Below are 20,215 nucleotides of genomic sequence, written 5' to 3'. Positions count from 1 at the left end.
TCATTTTCTGTTAACCTTGAATACTACAGTATGGTATAAGACGACTCTGATATAAATATGGGATAGTCTTTGAGCTCTGCATCGATTGCAATACATCATTGAGATAAGTAGAAATGCATCTTTTCTGCCCTTTTCGGCTTTTGCTGTACTTGATAGACCGAGAGCCTCGGAAACTAGATAATGTACAACAGGCATTACAACTATACAGTACCACAGGCCGAACTCATCTTGCAAACAGTAAAGGGATGCATGAATGCTGCTAATTATGTTGACAGTAAGTGTAGCGCTAAGTGCACAGCTTTTAGCTTTTGACCAATTAAGGAGGAAAAAAAATCATATTAGAAAAATGCTTTTATTTTTTTTCAATGATTTGGCACAAAATGTTATTTTATTTATTTATCTCTTAATACAAATATTTCCATGGTTGCCAAATCATGGTGGGCACTTTTATTTTTCAGACACACATCATTAAATGCTGTATATGACTGTAATGAAGTCACTCTTGCACGAGTGCATTTGCACTAAATGACTAAAATAATATAAATATCTGAGTGTAACCAGTCATGGAAGAAGTACTGTTCCTGTACTAAAAGTAAAGTAAAGATCCCTCGCTTAAATCCTGCTCCAAAAATGTAAAACTGTAAAAATAAATAATAAATAAATAAATAAAAAAGTTAAACCTTTCTCATTTCTGCTTGAGTAAAAGTGTTTGCTTTTAAATTCATGTACAGTAGTGATCATCTTCTTTTGGCTGCTACTATTAGGGGTTGCCACAGTGGATCATCTGTCTCCATGCTACTCTGTCCTCTACATCTGCCTCTTTCAAAACAACTACCTGCATGTCTTCCTTCACCACATCCATAAACCTCCTCCTTGGCCTTCTACACTTGAGTAGTGTCAACAGAGCCTTAACACAGAGGAGACCAGTTGCTAAAGTTTAGGGAGAGGAATGTTGTGCCATACGTGTCTGGTTGTCCCTTGTTGTGTTTTTCCTTTGATGATGCGCTGATAACAAGCCAGATGGTCCCTCTCCTCGTTAGTCCTGAGGATGTGGTGTCTCTAGTTTCCAAAAGAGAAATTAACATTTTTGTAGTCTGACCACAGGACAGCTTTCCAATTTGCATAACTACATTTTAAATGAGGTTTGGCCCAGAGAGGTGGTGACGTTTCTGCATCATGTTCACGTCTGCCTTCTTTGCATGATAGTTTGCAAGACATCCACAAATGCAGGTTAAATCTCTGTGTTCACAGACAATGATTTCTTCAGGTGTTAATGAGCCCATGCAATGATTTCAATTACAGAATCATGACTGTTTTAAATGCATTGCCACATGAGTGCCCAAAGATCACTGGCAACCAAAATGTGTTACTCTTGATGACATTAAGTACTATTAATGATGAGCTATTCAACTTCAACAAGGTTTAGGAAAGTTATTTTGAAATTTTTTCACAATTTGTAGACACAGTCTTTCACAGGTCTTTCATAGGTGAGGCTCTGCCCATGTTTATGTAACCCTTACATTTTCCAGACTTTTTTGGGACCTGTTGCAGCCATTAAATTGGAAAATATTTCCTTAAAATAGCACATGTCCTCAGTTCAAACTTGGTTTGTATAAGCAAAGGGAAACTTAATATCAATACCAATAGATTTTGGATGTGAATGTTCTGAGGTTGTCTGCATACTTAGACCATAACATGTCAATTCTCCACCACCCAATTTCCTGCACACTTTAATGTTTTTCTTAATCTAAGAAGTGCTGTTACTTTGGATAAGGTGTATTGGGTTCAAGGAATACACTAGAATGTGCAGGTTAGGGCATACTCCATTTCCACGGTTGGAAATCTAAAGAATAAAGGCTGGGGAAGAGTTGGACTCTCACTGTCCACCACATTTGCCATGTCTGCTATCTTCTGGAATTTACTTCTTTATATCTTCACATCAATCAAAAGCAAGGTGGGATTTTTTTTCTTGGCACACTCCAAAGAAGCATCATTCATCAAAGACTGCAGTGCATATCAGTACGCTTACTCAGCTCTGTCCACTGAGTTAATGGAACAGGTGTCATATATGTGGCAAAACCGCCGACCTGCACGCAGCTTCTAATGGATGTAAACCGCTGCCTGAATCAGAGCATGGAGGCTTTTCTTGAGACTGCCAATATCTGTGCGTTGATTCTCCTTACACATGCTGATTTGTTATGGGCTTTGTTTGTTTCTCTGTTTATTAATGTGTCATTGGAGTGGGTGCCAAATGACTAACAACCGTTGTAACTGAAGCTGTGCAGAGCTGGCAGAAGGATCTTGAAGGCTAAAGTAAGACAGTGATTTGCTATACATGCATGTTTTCAAATTTCTCTTTTTCTTAAAGTTCTTATTTGACTTTAACAGTGTATATATCATTTTTCTGACTAGGTAAGAAAGAAGTATGAGACACATTGTGTATTTTTTTTACTTATGAAATTTTTTTTTGATGGCACATCATATAGTAAGGCGAGATATCGAGAGCATGATGTTCAGAAGCATCTGTCAAGAGGTGCATGTGTCATCCCTCCTCTCTGAGTTGTCACATAATCAAAGCCAACCTTCCGCTTGACTAGCCCTTGCCAGATGAATATGCTGTCACTCAATAGAACAGAAAAAAAAACATTGCAGGTATGCAACTAGGGCTGAAACAATTCCTCGAGTAAACTGATTACAAAAATTCATTTAGTCCATTTAACTACATACCTAGCACTGTTTCCCACGGACCATTATTACTGACGCACTACCCGCTAAACTCTTGGGCGCTCTGGACAGGAAACACAGAAGACGCTGCAAAATAAAAACTGGAGGAACATGGAGAAAACAGTGAGGGGTGAGGAGATTCAGGCCAAAGGCCTAAAACAAAAACCAAAAAAATTTAATTTGAATTTTTATTTTATGTTTCATTTATATACAGTAGAGGTCGACAGATTGATCGTCCGGCTGATTAATCCGGCTGTTTTTTTGCCATTTCTAAATAATAGGCATCGGCCGATTGTGCTGCAAATCAGGTCGATTATTAGGCAGGAGCATCTGACTCAGCATGTTTCTGCGCTTGCATGTGAGAACATAACTTTCCCATACCAGCAGGTGGCAGTAATATATATATATATATATATATATATATATATATATATATATATAGATAGATAGATAGATAGATAGATAGATAGATAGATAGATAGATAGATAGATAGATAGATAGATAGATAGATAGATAGATAGATAGATATTCCGCCTCCAAACAGGGAAACTGGAAGAGCTAGATCTGTAAATATATAAAGCGAGCAGCGTTTTTTTATTTTTTCTTGTGTGCTAATTTGCTAAACTAAAGAGCTATTTGCCAATGGGCTTCGCCGCTGCTCAACATGCAGAATCATAAATGGCAAAAAACAGCTGATGCTATCCGACTCCAGCCAACGGTACCAATGGCCGACCGTCGGCTTGGTGTGTCTCAGGCTTTAAGAAATTATCATTCGTTCTTAATTTAGCCTTATATATTTCATTGGTTAAATATAATGGTGCTTTTTGAGAGACAATGAGAATAACATTTGGAGAGAGTATGAAAAAAACATTTCGAATTGTATCATTAGCGATCCTTCAACCAGTTGTAGTTTAGGGTACAGGTAGACATGGGGACCAATATCATGTCTGATTTATTAAGTATTAAATTTAATGAGAGCAAGGGGGGGACAAAATAAAATCGGCCTCATATATCGGCCATCGGCTGCCCTGATTTCTGAATATTGGCATCAGCCAGAGAAAAACCCATATCGGTCGACCTCTAATACACAATGCGTTTAAAAAGTTCCTCCACAGTGGTCACGTAGAGCAGGTAGCGGAGCAGGTTTTTAGACCTGGCCATAAATACACGGATATACAGGGTAGACAATTTCAGCAAGAATACCACGTCAAGAGATTTAATAAATAAATACGTAAGAATAATAATGTGTTTCATTAAACGAATATTTTCCCATAACTTCCTCTACGTGGCCATGGTGACCATACCTGTTGTGCCAACATAAGTAAAGTTTGAATAAGACATTATGCTAGCTTTTGACTGTGAGTGACTCATAGAAGAGTAAATGCAGTAATGGAAATGCCAGACAGGGAACGGTGATGCAGACATCAGGAGCTGTTTGGCTGAAAGAGCCTTCAATAAAGAAGGAAATTTCTCTCATTTTAGATTCGAGTGCAAGTGGATTTTCTTTAAAGAGCCTCAGGTTTAGAGCTCTACATCATTAGCTGACTCAAATTAGCTCAAATCTCCATAACTCCAAAATCTAGTGGAACATCTTGCCAGAGTAGTGAAGGGCACATAAAATCCTAAAAGCAACAATAATAAAACATTTTAGCTAAAACTGAGCTGAAACTAATTTTTTTTTTTTTTTTTTTGTATCTCAGCCAGAAGTACAGTTCTGCATTTTAAACTCTTCCCTCAACAGTAGGAAACAGTAGGAGACAACACAGTGACTGTGTAAAAGCATTTGTTTATGGAATAAAACTATTTATAGATTTCATTTGCCATCCCATCTGTTTAATATGAACGAAATTAAATGTACAAATAATAATTAATTTATGCATTCAACACAATGAGAAATGTATAATCACTGTGATCATCAGCGTCAGCCCTATCAGACTTTCTAGTTGAGGTAAATGTCACTAATGGCCAGTCTTGTGCTAGTTACTAAGAAATAGTTACTAGTTACAGTTACTCATTACTTCATTCAAAAAGTAACTCAATTACTTTGTTGATTACTTACACCAAAAAGTAATGCATTACTGTTAAAAGTAACTTTTTAGTTACTTTTTAAAAAAACGTTCTTTAATGTTTCCATTAATGCCCTGTTATGCATAAACAAAGTAATTTTTAAACACTATTTTATTTAAGTCAGACCAGCACAAACTGAATATATCACAAGGATTTCTGAAATAAATAACTAAATATATTCAGAATCAAAAGATTAAGTATGAAAACTATCAACAATGTACAACATAACACCGGGTTAGCATCTAGCGTCGTCGAAGGCGTGGAGTTTCTAGAGCTGCTTCGACAGATTGGAGTTGCTGTTTATCGCAGTAGATACGACCTTCGAACCAGAAAGACACAGCTTACATTTGACAAAAAAATGTGTTGTCTTTATACTCAACTAAAGTGAAACAATGAGCATATTTCCACTTTGAGAAACTCGTCTTGCTCTCGACTCGACTCGCCATTACTGCCGCACAGACCTGAATAAACAGAAACACGGCCACAGTGCGTCTTCTTCATGTTTACAGTGGTTCATTCACTAATCCTACAATGCGTCTCTGCTGTAAACAGGTTAGACTGTAGTCTACACTTCAGCCAAAATTCATTCATTTAAAAAAGTAACAGACAACGCACCATACAGTAACAGTATTTACGCACCATACACACCATACGGTAACGGTATGGTTGGAGTTACTTTTTGTAACGTGTATTACAGTATTAGTTACTGTCAAAAGTAACTGCGTTACAGTAAGGCGCTACCGGTAACGAGTTATTGTCCAACACTGCTAATGGCATGTGTGCTCTTACATTAGTGGAGGAACAGACGCTGACTAATTGAGTGAACCATGTTCTGTTGAATATACATGCCATCGTTTTGGTCATGCAGACCTTTTAAACCTTAACTTTACAGATGTTGATGAAGATGATGTGATCGTTCAAGAGCATCATGTCTGATCATAAGCTGACCTTTTCAGACGAAGGTCTTTTTCAGTATGGCATATTCAACTTTTACTGTGAGAGGAAATCAGAATTCCTGTAGCTTACAAGGTTTCTCAGAACCCACTTTATTTCCATCATATTCATTGTTGTAGAAAACAGCACTTGAGGCTACAGTTTGTATTTTCCTTACTATGCTTGACCAGGTGATGGTGACATATTAATTTTCCCAAGTCAGAGAGAATGAGAGAGGAGGGGACTAAAGCGAAAGAGGAAAAATAAAATGCCAAAGTTAGAACAAGGGATTTAGAAGGTTGCCCTCTTAATCCTCTGTCTTGTGTGATAATAATGGTGTGTGTTTTGAAGTAGTGGTAAAAGTGTGTGTGTGTGTGTGTGTGTGTGTGTGTGTGTGTGTGTGTGTGTGTGTGTGTGTGTGTGTGTGTGTGTGAGAGAGAGAGAGAGAGAGAGAGAGAGAGAGAGAGAAAGAGAGAGAGAGAGAGAGAGAGAGAGAGAGAGAGAGAGAGAGAGAGAATTGTGCACAGAATTGGGCTCAGCTAAAATTGATGAGCCCATCTAGTAAGACATGTGGTGATTTATTAATTTGAAAAATGGTGCCATTGTGAAGATGCCTGCTGGACTAGCCATTTCCTGCCTGTTCTGCCCTGCTTTTGAGAGATGTCATATGTAGTATTTATGTACACTTGATTCTCTGCTATGAGGATGGAAGTCCCACTGTGCCCTATGGTCCACCATTGGGGGACTGTTACTTTTAACTTCACTACATTTCAAAGTCAACAATCTTACTATATTTGTGAAATCAATCGTTCCTTTTTATTTATGAGTTGATAAAAAACTGGTCAAGCACTCAGCAAACCACCATATATTGAGAGGAAACATTGATGGAAGAAACTCCTGAATCAAATTAGCCACAACACATGTGGCCCGATTTCTTTAAAATAGTTGAAAAGAAGGTTCATGTTCTTTGATAATTTGAATAGATATCAATCATTGTTTCACTCATTAATATCATTATATTTATAGATTGGTGTACTGAGAGCTACAGAGTCTTTTCACATAAACTGAGTTGATTAAGCAGAGAGTCTTTGACAAAAATGCTAATAGGAACTTTATAGCCATAATAAATCATACTTAAGTACATTTGAAGTACTTTGTACTTTTTCTCAAGTGTCTCAAGTTTAAATGGATTACTTTAAGTAAATATGTATGTATATGTATATATACTAAAATACATGGTTTGTGTTCTTTATCCAACACTGGACAGTATTAGAACTAGACTAAAAAGAGAGTGCTGCTAATCCCCCCCAAAAAATTTTTTCTCCGTGCTTCTTTATGATCACCAGAGTTAAAGTCATCACACATAATGCAACTTGACTCACAACATGTGAATCTGCAGTGTACTAATGACGGAGCACTAGTACTGTGTCTGTAATTAGCACACAGTTTATTTACTCCCCCTAGCCACTGAATAATTGTAAATACCCCTTCCATGACTCATTTCAACGCCATTAATGCTAATTAGAAGTGTACTGCCACATGACAACTTACACTGCTAACAGCGTTTTAAGTTTCTCATACCAGGTGGACTGAATCTATAGCTCCTTTCCATAATAGTGCTTTAAATCGCCTGCAATTACCCATGTGCTATAATTGGCTTGGAGCTGTAAGTGGCTCTGTGCATATCATGGTATGGCAGAAATCCAATCAGATTAATCTAATGCTATAGAGATAACGAGGAGGGCCGAGCAGTACAGCTTCACACTTAGAATGGATCATAGTGAGAAGGGTTAGATGACCCTCTTTATGTAGTGTAGGATGCTCTTTTTGCCTGCTCCAACTTCTCCACTTTCATGCTACTACTTGCCATATTGAAATGTTTTTTTTTATTTTACATTTATTTTTATTTTAAAGGTACTGCAATAAAATTTCTACCTCAGCAGATTGTAGAGTGACTTTGATGAACATATTTCCTAAGAACACGATCAGATTGTTCTTCTATCAGCACAAACAATAAATGAAAGGCTGAGCTTGCTCTTGGCTTGTTTAGCTTCACAAACTGTGGTGAAAATTATACTCTTTTATTTTTGAAATCTGCATTTGAGAAGTACTGTATCAGGCCTGCAATTAGCATTACATGTTGCCAGACAGAGTATATAAGAAGTAAACATGAAGTAAGAAGCATGTAATTTTGACCTAAACGGATCAAATTGGCCTACAAAGAAGTCATAGTCTAACATTTCACCAATAATATTAATGGTGGGGATAAAAGGTGAATAAATGCATTAATGTGTTTTGATCACTGTAAAATAAAATTGTGAGGAATATTTTGTATGGGAAAAGGAAAGTAAGGTAACTAATGCTTATAGTTCGTTTTTTTTCCATCTTTATTCATTATGTTTATTCAAGTTTACAGAACAATATAGTAAAATTTTGTACAAATTTTTTTTCTTGAATTATACCATAGACATGCTAAAATGAAGCCTAAAAGATAGCGGACAGATACTGGGGAAGGAAACATCTGATAAGCTGTAAATATGAAAAAACCTTAATATTGGAAGTCTGTCTTTAAATGTAATTATACAATATCACACTGATTATATTCTCATAAAGGAAAGGAAAGACTGGCTAACTGGAGTGCCAATTAAATAAAGAAAGTAAATGTATCATGGCACTTATTTAACTTCAATTACAACATTGAATGCACTAATTTCAGTTTAACCCACAAAAGAGTTTTTTTGAATGTGACAGTTTAAATGGCTGAAAGAACATTCATGAGCTGTGCCATATATAGTCAGCATTTCTCCATTCTGAAAAGATGAGAGACCCAGATGACAATATGGTGCAATAGTGTGAAAGTCTAAGCCAGTGGTCTTCAATCTTATCCAAATAGGGAGAGTGTTTCTAAAGGTTTACATTCCAATTAGAAACTGGAAGCACATTGAAGACTACTTGTAACAAACGGTACTATTGAGGAATATAGAAAGAATGTTTTGTGACTACACCTGCCACCTCTAGTTAGAAATAAAGGTTTAAGGCAAAAATAGTGTCTTATTTGCCCACAAAGTGCTCAGTGTCTCCTGAGTGGATTTTATGTGGTTATTTTTGGCAGACTGGCTGATGCACAAAATTACTGGACATGAAGGGCAGCAAGGGATACATGCAGACTGGATTTTTGGAAACAATTCAGGTGAAGGGACCACAGACGGCAGCATTATTAACAAACATTACATTTAAACATGGCTCAATTCCTTGGTTCCTCAGAGTACAGCTTTAATAGCTAGCATTTTTATTTCAGACAGATCAATTAATTAAACCAGTTCAATCGGATGTGGCTCCTGATTGAATGTGGTTGATGAGATTAAAGACCCTTGGTCTAAACCATGGTGTCTGGTTCTTCAGATTCCACCTTCAGCAGTCCAGGTAAATCGTGAGAGCAGGAAGCAGGCTGATGAATCAACCTGATCATACCACTGACTAACACAGCTCACATACAAAATTGACCAGCTCATTCATTCTAACATCTGCAGATACTGTTTCTTTACTCCTCTGGTTATTTGTCAGTCTTTTTTTTTTTGGTCTATTTGACTTGTTCCCTTATGGTTATGGTTCTGTCCTGCTCTAGGGTAGCAGGAAGAACAGGTAGGGCTATAGGAGGGTTATTAATATCCACTTTGAGAGGCAGGTTAATCGAGAATGCAAAAAGTAGCTAGGGTTATTTTATTTATTTAATTATTTATTTTTATATGTCAGGGCATCTTGTCAGGAAATAATTACCTTGACATTATTTATCTCTGTTGCCCCGTATGGTATTAAAGCTGCAGTAGCGTTATTCCCTGCTTCTTTCTTTGCTCATCTATTTTAGCTTTCCCTCCTTCTGTGCAGTTGTATTACTCTCCTGTTTGATGGGGTTTCACGATCAAAGCCTGCGGCAGGCCATAGGCAGGGCTCACTGAGGTCGACTAATGGCCAGCACTGTAGAAAGGAAGGCAGCAGTTAATTTGATTACACAGCAGTGAAGTCAGAATGCAAAGACATTGTATGCCTTGTCGAAATTATTTGGGGCCTGGATGGAATTAAAGGTGTTGCACCCCTGTTAGTGCACATTATAATTAAAGAAGCCAGAAGACAATACAGATTTTACTTATTTAGAGTTCTGTTATGTACTTAGTGATTGTTCTTATTCATAGCTAGCTGTGAATTCTAAATTTTAAAGACTGGCTACACCTGTCTTTGTAAATCAGTAAGACCTACATTTTCACCGTAGTTGTTGCTGTGTTTCTAAACACAGCACATGACTTTTTATTTGAGTTAACATGCAGAAAAGTGATCAATGCAACCAGAGTAACTAATCTTATAAGCTTAACAAGTCCTTAAATTTATCTGGTACAGGAATGTGAAGTGCTGAAACACTGTCAACCTCAGCAACCTCTTGTGTAATGTATGGCAGGATGGGAAACTGTTTGCTGTGCCTATCACAGATGGTGTTAGGTACACATGATCAATGATCAAATTGTTTAAGGCTTGGCCATCTGGGACATGCACTTACAATGCCCTAACTGCAGAATAATAGCATTAGCAACATGCAAATCCTACCTTGGAAGCAGAGCCCACTGGGGGAAAATATAGATATGCTCCTTTGGCATTTTGCAGATGCAGACCTGGCTGATTGGTTCCTTTGAAAAACGAGTACCTTTATTGCTTTGGAACAGATCATTGAAGAGCTGGCATCTGGCATCGCTCAAGTGCAACAGCTGTTGATGGCAATGCAATAGCACAGTGAAGTATATGACTTCTCTTGTATTGTCATACTGAGACAGACACCAATGTGCTTTTGATAAACACTTTTCGGGAACTTTCTGAACCTGAGGTCTGCTGTTTTTTGAAAGTATTGGTAGCTCACCATTGGAGCTGTATCAAGACTGGAATGAAAAGCAGAAGTACAGCAGTCTGCCTTGCCAAACAAAATAAGGTTCGATCCTGCTCTCAGGGCTGTCTTGGCAATTCTGCAATGTACAGATTTAATTAATGAGCTCCTCTGCATATTTGAAAGTGCCCTGAAGCTGCAGCTTAATAAAAGAGCAGGAATATTGGCTTCAGTGACATATTTGGAAGCTCTTCCCTTGAGGTCAGTGGCCATATTACTACAACAAGCTGAAGAAGTCTTGTGCTAAATGCGTCATTCACTGTATGTAAACTGTATACTGATTTGTAAAACCTATAATACACTGGGGACTTTGAGTTATATCTCAAATACTGTGACACAATTGCTCCTGATCTTTAAAATAAATAATTCCAGCAGCAAGAGATGCAATGATGCAATAATTTGAATTAAAGCAATTGAAGCTATGAAAGCCATTGTAACAGGTGTATCAAATCACATCGGCTCAAATGTCATTGTTGGAACCTGCTAAAAACAGGTTGCACCATCTGTTGTTGGTATGTAGACAAGCCTGTGATCCTCAGGACTTTAACAAAGCACATGGTATAACACATTATTTCTCGAAATAACAGTCATATTACACAATTCTAAGATCCTGACTGGATTAATTTCAAGATATTTTCTAATTCCAAAACAGAAGGCGAACCCAGCCTTGCTTTAGCAACCAGGATGTTTGCAAAATGTGTGAGTTTCCCTAGAGCTCCTGCAATGCCATGGTCTGTGGCAGTTCCAACTACAAGCGAGGACTCTGAAGAATTGGAAAGAATCATTTGACACCTGTGCATTGGCCACATAGCACCCGTATTCAGTCTTATGTCTGGCAGGGACGTTTCCAGTAGCTCTTGTAATGGAAATACTGGAAATGCTACACACCGGACCATTTCATTGTGTTGGATAAACTGTAAATGCTCAATGTCCACCATATCACAGCATGTGCACATGACCTAAGCTATTAGCTCAAGTTCTCGCTTTAATCCTTTGAGGTACTGAATTCAATGTTTTTCCTACAGAAAAAGTCCTGATGGATGCCGTTGAAAAACCCGAAAGGACATGGCTCAATGTCGTCATATCCATTTCCTTTAAAGTAACCCCATAAAGGATTGCATCGACAGTAGTGGTGCAGACTGCAACATGGTGGTGTCAAAAAACAGAAAGCCACAAAATAAAAAAAAAAACCTTTGACATATTCCTGCTCAATGTATTTTAGGGAAGTATGTATCACACATACAGTACAGACCAAAAGTTTGGACACACCTTCTCATTCAAAGAGTTTTCTTTATTTTCATGACTATGAAAATTGTAGAGTCACACTGAAGGCATCAAGGGCTATTTGACCAAGAAGGAGAGTGATGGGGTGCTGCGCCAGATGACCTGGCCTCCACAGTCACCGGACCTGAACCCAATCGAGATGGTTTAGGGGTGAGCTGGACCGCAGAGTGAAAGCAAAAGGGCCAACAAGTGCCAAGCATCTCTCGGGGAACTCCTTCAAGACTGTTGGAAGACCATTTCAGGTGACTACCTCTTGAAGCTCATCAAGAGAATGCCAAGAGTGTGCAAAGCAGTAATCAAAGCAAAAGGTGGCTACTTTGAAGAACCTAGAATATGACATTTTTCAGTTGTTTCACACTTTTTTGTTATGTTTATAATTCCATATATAATTCCACATGTGTTAATTCATAGTTTTGATGCCTTCAGTGTGAATCTACAATTTTCATAGTCATGAAAATAAAGAAAACTCTTTGAATGAGAAGGTGTGTCCAAACTTTTGGTCTGTACTGTACGTATGTAAATTTTTCGGACAATTTTATGGATGACACTGCGGCACATTCTACAGTCTATTGTGGCCAATTAGGCCATTCTTTCACCTGTTGTCATTGCTGAGAGGTCCTCTGTACCCACTACCCATCAAACCATAACACCTGTCAACAGGTCACTGTGACACAGCAGACCACAACTTCATATTATGGGTATTGCCTCAGGGGATGAACCAAGCATACTAACATGTTTGCAATGCATATGCTCTGCTTTTGTGCTGTCTTCTATAGCAAGGAAATGGAAAAAAAAAATATTCTCACTCTGCACCATGAATGATCTGACGGAGTTTTTAGAATTGACTAAAACGATCTCATGCAGAGTCAATCCTAAAAGTGTACATTTTTCTTTTTTTATTCTGCTCGTACTGGATAAATTAGTCAAACCTTTTCTTAGAGGGCATGGAGTATTCCAGTGGGGAATCAAACTTCTGAACATAATGACACTTTTTGACTCAAGATGAAGTCAATGGAAGGAGAAAAGTTGAAGGTATTGCCTTATTACAATATTTATGAGTCATATTTAAAACAGTTAATAACAAGTGAACAAGACAATTTTGCATGCTTTCAGATGTGCTTTGAGATAGTTACTATGCTTTGTGATAGACTGTGTCCGTAGATGGTTCTTGGCTAAATTCAGTTCCAAAAAGTAGCTAAAACATAAAAATCTGGCTTTAGAGACTACTCACTCACGGTTATTATTTATTTATCTTGGATCTTGTTTTAAAAGCTTTTTAAATTTATAATTAGATGATATTGTATTTATAATCTGGCATATTCCCATATAATAGAAGATATGACTATGCCTTCAGTCCGCTTTGATCTCCATTACAGTCTTTACAAGGAGTAAAGCCACTCTACATATTAGTTCATAAATGATGATGGTTCTGGAGGCAGCATATGGTCATAGACATCTGTTCTCCCGCTGATGACATGACCGACATCTGTTCATTGGTGTTGTCACAGTGACGCATTAGCCCTCAAGTATGTCATGAACAATGATGATAGGTACGGTCAGGAGTTTGGTGATTGGCGACGATACTCTTTTAAAACGAGTATGAATTACAAGCATTTTTTTCAGTGTTTTGATTCTTTTACACACATCAACGTGACAAAGAGCAAATAAGCAAAAACATCCAACTCCATTTTAAATACACACAACTGACAACTTGTCAATTATAGTGACAACATTATGTACAGCATGTAAGGAGTGGTGATTCCTCTTCAGTTTATTCAGCATGAACTCCTAATGTCCAGGTAGAAAAAAACCCCAACCTGTTCAGATTTCCACAGATTTTTGGCCTACATTGCCAGTAAACTATTAATGTTCTGACATTTACTATAAACCTTTGTTTGATTATTTTTCTATTTGATTTTATGCGTGTTCTGATGTGGACTTTTTTTAAGAAGGAAAAATGAAGCTAGTCGGCACGTTCATTTTTAAAACATATTAAACTTTTTTCAACTATAGATATTAATAATATGTTTTTGCTGTATCCAGGGAAGTAGTAAAGGATTTAATGTGAAATTTGACAGATTCTGATTTTTTTTTTTTATTTCCTTTTATATTACATTTTTAAATTACCTCAAATGTATTGGGACCGGCATAAATATTTAACATTATTTTAATGTATTTGCTTGTGAATAGACACATTCTGCAGATATTCCTTTATGGCACCACACACACACATACACACACTGCATTGATTTCACAAGCTGACAGTACAGATGAATATAATCAAGCCATTCAAATGTTGATTAGATCCCAGTCATTATTGCTAATGAGGTCTTATTTTCATAAATAAAATATAATCAAATCATCCATTCACATTCTGATCAAGAGGATCACAAACGTGAATATAATGTGTTTGTTTGCTAATTAAATGGTCAAGTGGAAGCTCTTTTTTTTTTTACTCTTTCTTTAAACACATTATAGAACAATCTGTATTTTTGCAGAATGATTATTCAACTCGTGACACCATTGCGGATTATTAAGGTGAGCCCTATATTCCATACAGTCTTTATACGTCCCACATATCATGTACATAATCAGTTCTTTAATGAATCATGTGTAAGTTTATCCATGTAATCAGCAAATCCAAAAAGAAGTCTTGAGTTACAAGTGCCTCCATTTTTATATTATGTGGGGCAGTTGTATAACCGGCTGGAATAAAATGCAGATGCAATGTATTTATGTGCGTTAAGTCGATTTTTATTTGGTGTTACGTGGGTACAAAATGTGTGAGCATCTTTACGTTCCTCTTAACGGAAAAAGAGCCTCTCAAGTGCAATATTCATTAGAATTATAACATAGTAGTACAGGTCACACCTATGCTTTGTTAGAGTAGAGTCTTGCAACAAACAGATGGTGTATGGCTAAACTCTGCAAACTATGCTAGCAACTACTGTTGAGATAAGCTTGTTTTTGACAAATGTCCATCTCCAGCACTAAATAATGAAACATATTGCACTTTTTCAGTGGACACAGAGAATTGATGTAGTGTATATGCGTGTAATTTGCAGGCCTTTTAGCTGCATTCCCCTGGTAGAACTGCCTCAATCTTTTCAGATCACATCTATAAGACAAATACTAAACACTCTTTCCGGTTTATCTACTTTACAGTGGCTGCATTTGCCAAGCTTGAAATGTGGTCAAAATTTATTAAAATACTTCAAGTATAAATATATTCTTTTAGACTTTATAAAGGACTTGGCAGGTTCTCTGTCAGCTTTATTAATATTGAGGTCAGGGGTCTGAAGTGGCTCATTTAATCTGATAATACCCTTTTTACGTTGATGTTGGTGCTAATACTGGAATCAGCGATGATTCAGCGAGCCATTTGGTCATGAAAATAACATGAGAAGCTCAAGATGTTTTCATTATGACCAAGCGGTGCGGCCCACAGTCCTTTTGACATCTTATAAAAATAACATTTTGGTGTTGGGACTCGGGCCTTTTTTTTTTTCAGCTGACAAGCAGTGAGAATGAACACAATGGTTTGAGATTTAACACTGGAACGTTGTGAATAGGTTTTTAGTGTTCTTTCAGACTTGCACTCTAAGTACTGGATGTCTTAATTTGGTTTACAGGCTTGTTTGGGAGGTGATTTAAATGATGAAAGCAAGTTTTTGCCTGTCAGTAGTTTTGCCAGGTTGATGAATAAAAAAAGTTATATTCCTAAGCATTTATCATGCTGTTGTTTTAAACCCGGACACATACATCATTGTCAGAGCCACCTCATTGCTTCATTCAAGTCAAGTCAATTTTTTTTCTATAGCGCTTTTCACAACAGACATTGTCTCAAAGCAGCTTTACAGAATTTTAAGAGTTAAGGTGAATGGTGTGTATTTATTCCTGATGAGCAGCCATGGCGACTGTGGCAAGGAAAAACTCTCTTAGATATTATGAGTTATGAGATGTTAATTCAAGCTTTTTTTCTGATATACTGGATATAAAAATGAAGATAAATAAATGATTATGAATAAATCTATTCAAACACATTCTTCCATATACTTTACTATGGTTGCCATGTCATGCTAGATGTTCTTAAGCACACATTACATTTTTTTTTTTAATTTGCCTTTTATCAAATATGGTTTATTCATGTTTAATCCATACTTTAAAAACATCCAAGTCTGTGTGAACATAGATATGTTTCAACGTTTTATTGTGTAATGAAAAATAGACTATATACAAAGTTCAGGAAACAATTGAAATATATAAAAATATAAAGTATGCACTATAAAATAAATAATTAAATAAACATTCTCAGGGGGTTATACTGTGGAGTAGGTTATATAAATTGCAGTATAAGGAATATCCACATATTTTATATAATCTGTAAAATACACTGTATGGACAAACATATTGGGGTACCTGACTGTTCCAATCATATGTGATTCTTCCTTAAACTGTTACCACAAACTGTTACCAAAAAAAATTGCACACAATTTTATAGGATGTATTTGGGTGCAGTAAAATAAAATGTTTCATTCACTTGAACTAGGAGACCCAAACCTGTTCCAGAATAAAAATGCCCCTGTGCACAAAGCAAACTCCATGAAGATAAGGTTTACAAGGGTTTGAGTGGAAGATCTTATTGTTAGGTGTTCACAAACTTGTCCATATATGTATATTGATATCAATCAGGTGGCATATTATGAGTTATTATGAGTCAATGAATGAATTATTTTCATGGTTATAATGTACAATTTTGAACATTTATTTTGGGCTTAAATTTGCTTATGGTTCACCACTAAAACCAAAGTTATCCAATGATGAACATTTTATACTGAAAAATAATTGCATAAAGAAAGGAAAATCAAGGATGAAGAAAACGAACCAAAGTGTGAGTGAATTGCGATTTACTATAGAATTAGAATACTGGAAATGAAATTGACCAGATAAGAATTGGCAGAGTGATAAGATGATTGTTTTAAATGAAGCATCATGTTTGTCGAGTTTAAGTCAAATGAAGTGAACAGCATGGCACTATGAATAGCAATAATTCCATAGAACCTTGCAGCAGTCAAGCCAACTGGGTTTTATGGGCATTTCTTACATGGAACAAAATGTTTTTTCTTTGGGACTCAAGTGCAACATATATTGCAATGTTTTGGTACATCAAGTGCAAACCCACGAGAGTGTGAGTAAAAAGTGGACAATAAATAAATAGGTCAATAAATCCTCAGGCCAATAAACGATGCATCAAAGTTTATGCATTCTATTCATTTCATGTAAAATAAAAAAGCTTTTAGAGAGAAAGGGTCTTGTTTTTTTTGTTTTTCCCCCCTGGCATACACAGCATGCATGATGTGGTTTATGTAACCTGTCTTTACTATCTTTATTCCCAGTTTGGTTGCTAACTAAGCTATGCTAAAGATTATAGGCAGCCTATGGATGATCCACTCGATGTATAATAATACATATGGGTAGAATTTGTTATTTAACCTTTGACTTCCATATGCTTTGAGGTGAAAGGAAATGGCTAATTGATGTGCTTCAGATAATCGCAGGAAAAGAGGAAATTGCCAGACATAGTGTGAGGGGAGCAAACACTAGGAAATTATTCTCCCCTTGTTAACTGCTAATTGCATATGTCATCTACATGTAATTACAATGTCAGCAAGACCTCTGCATTGAGGGAAGTTCAAACGGATCGATTAAAGGCAATTCACACCTGCCATTGACAACACTCAAGCGCTGTTGCATGCTTCTCTGTCGAGGGGAGTGAGGAAAATGGGTCTTTTCCAGACTTTATCTGATTGAAAGCAGGCCGACTTTCTTCTCCACACAGATCGAGCATGCATGACGCCCATTTTACCAGCTGTCTGTCAACCCTGACTTGAATCTGGGCAAAAGGACACAAGCAGCAAGTTGAAAAAGTTATTGATTTTAAACTCTTTCTGGCATCAAAATTGGAGTGCTCAGATTGATCAAGGTACAATGGCCTAAAAGCACTAGTGGGAATCTTTCTATGCTGCATTATTTCCTATGGTAATGCAAAACAATAATTTGTATAATAATTTACTGTAATAATTTACAAATTATTTTACTTACAACTGGTCATTGTACAGAGCATTTAGTTTTTCTTGATGAAATGCTGATTTTGGAAAAAAAAGGAGAAAATGGGTTTTTATTGTTTCTGAATACGCAGAGAAATTACTGTTTTTTTCTATTTGTTTAAAGTATAGTAGTAAAAATTAGCTTATTATAGAGACCATGCATGTATTACGTTTTGGGGCCAAAGTGAGAGAGGCACGATGGAGATGGTTTGGACATGGAGGGACATGGGGTATATCGGTAGGAGAATTTTGAGGATGGAGCCACCTGGAAGGTGGAAATGAGGCAGACGAAAGAGGAGTTCTATGGATGTGCTGAGGGCAGATATGAAGGTAGTTGGTTTGAAAGAGGCAGATGTAGAGGACAGAGGGGTATGGAGACGGATGATCTGCTGGGGCGACCCCCTAATGGGAGAAGCCAAAAGAAGAAGTCGAAGTTGTAGAAGTAGTAGTTAAAATCTATTTTAAATAAAAAAAATAAAAAATATGATAAACACCCCTAAAGTGTACACTATTGCCAATCCTTACCTAAACGCAAAAATGAATTTCAATAATGGTATTTTTTAGGGAGAAATGTTCACTCTGGAGCTATTTGCACAAATGATCAATTATTAGGGACTATTACAATATAGCGCAAAATATTCAAAAATCTCTGACAAACTAATACACCATGGGTCAGAGAGAAGTGAGGTGGTGTTGACGGGGTTGATGTGCAATGAGTGTCCAGAGATTTTGTGCATGGCATAACATTGTGGACATGTGTGAGAATCTCATTTACAGTCACTCTACTGATGTTTGTATAAAGCACATATTGATCATTATTAACTTCTCAGAGTGAAACCAGGATGTACGATGAAGCTGCTGGTGGATTATGCTCGGATGGTTAATCATTATTTTACATCTGAGTCATTCAAGAGAACCACAAAACCAAATAATTTAAGTACACATACACTGAGGAAAATAAGTATTTGAACACCCTGCTCATTGTAGGTGCATGTCCACTGTGAGAGACATAATCTAAAAAAAAAAATCCAGAAATCACAATGTATGATTTTTTACTATTTATTTGAATGATACAGCTGCAAATAAGTATTTGAACACCTGAGAAAGTCAATGTTAATATTTGGTACAGTAGCCTTTGTTTGCAATTACAGAGGTCAAACGTTTCCTGTAGTTTTTCACCAGGTTTGCACACACTGCAGGAGGGATTTTGGCCCACTCCTCCACACAGATCTTCTCTAGATCAGTCAGGTTTCTGGCCTGTCACTGAGAAACACGGAGTTTGAGCTCCCTCTAAAGAGTCTCTATTGGGTTTAGGTCTGGAGACTGGCTAGGCCATGCCAGAACCTTGATATGCTTCTTACAGAGCCACTCCTTGGTATCCTGGCTGTGTGCTTCGGGTCATTGTCATGTTGGAAGACCCAGCCTCGACCCATCTTCAATGCTCTAACTGAGGGAAGGAGGTTGTTCCCCAAAATCTCGCAATACATGGCCCCGGTCATCCTCTCCTTAATACAGTGCAGTCGCCCTGTCCCATGTGCAGAAAAACACCCCAAAGCAAGATGCTACCACCCCCACGCTTCACAGCAGGGATGTTGTTCTTGGGATGGTACTCATCATTCTCCTTCCTCCAAACACGTTTAGTGGAATTATGACCCAAAAGTTCTATTTTGGTCTCATCTGACCACATGACTTTCTCCCATGACTCCTCTGGATCATCCAAATGGTCATTGGCAAACTTAAGACGTGCCTGGATATGTGCTGGTTTAAGCAGGGGAACCTTCCGTGTCATGCATGATTTCAAACCATGACGTCTTAGTGTATTACCAACAGTAACCTTGGAAACGGTGGTCCCAGCTCTTTTCAGGTCATTGACCAGCTCCTCCCGTGTAGTTCTGGGCTGATTTCTCACCTTCCTTAGGATCATTGAGACCCCACGAGGTGAGATCTTGCATGGAGCCCCAGTCCGAGGGAGATTGACAGTCATGTTTAGCTTCTTCCATTTTCTAATGATTGCTCCAACAGTGGACCTTTTTTCACCAAGCTGCTTGGCAATTTCCCCGTAGCCCTTTCCAGCCTTGTGGAGGTGTACAATTTTGTCTCTAGTGTCTTTGGACAGCTCTTTGGTCTTGGCCATGTTAGTAGTTGGATTCTTACTGATTGTATGGGGTGACA

The 20,215-nt window shown here is 37.3% G+C and overlaps 1 protein-coding gene and 1 long non-coding RNA gene across 4 annotated transcripts in view; one reads left to right on the top strand and one right to left on the bottom strand.

Moving 5' to 3' along the window:
• Positions 1-20,215, top strand: part of grik4 (glutamate receptor, ionotropic, kainate 4) — a 454,114-nt gene that overhangs the window by 36,488 nt on the left and 397,411 nt on the right. Inside the window, exon 2 of one of the 3 annotated variants that reach the window (XM_083549393.1) lies at positions 8,838-8,915. The exons of the other annotated variants lie outside the window; for them this stretch is intronic. The gene's annotated coding sequence lies outside the window, so the exon portion shown is untranslated. The remainder of the gene's footprint in view (positions 1-8,837; positions 8,916-20,215) is intronic. 3 annotated transcript variants of the gene reach the window in all.
• Positions 1-20,215, bottom strand: part of LOC310730450 — a 198,309-nt gene that overhangs the window by 144,471 nt on the left and 33,623 nt on the right. The gene's annotated exons all lie outside the window — the stretch shown is intronic.

This window comes from Silurus aristotelis, assembly GCF_946808225.1.
Source record: "Silurus aristotelis genome assembly, chromosome: 8".
Lineage (NCBI taxonomy): Eukaryota > Metazoa > Chordata > Actinopteri > Siluriformes > Siluridae > Silurus > Silurus aristotelis.
The sequence above is the reverse complement of the archived record's forward strand: the minus strand, read 5'-3'. Positions and strand labels throughout refer to the sequence as shown.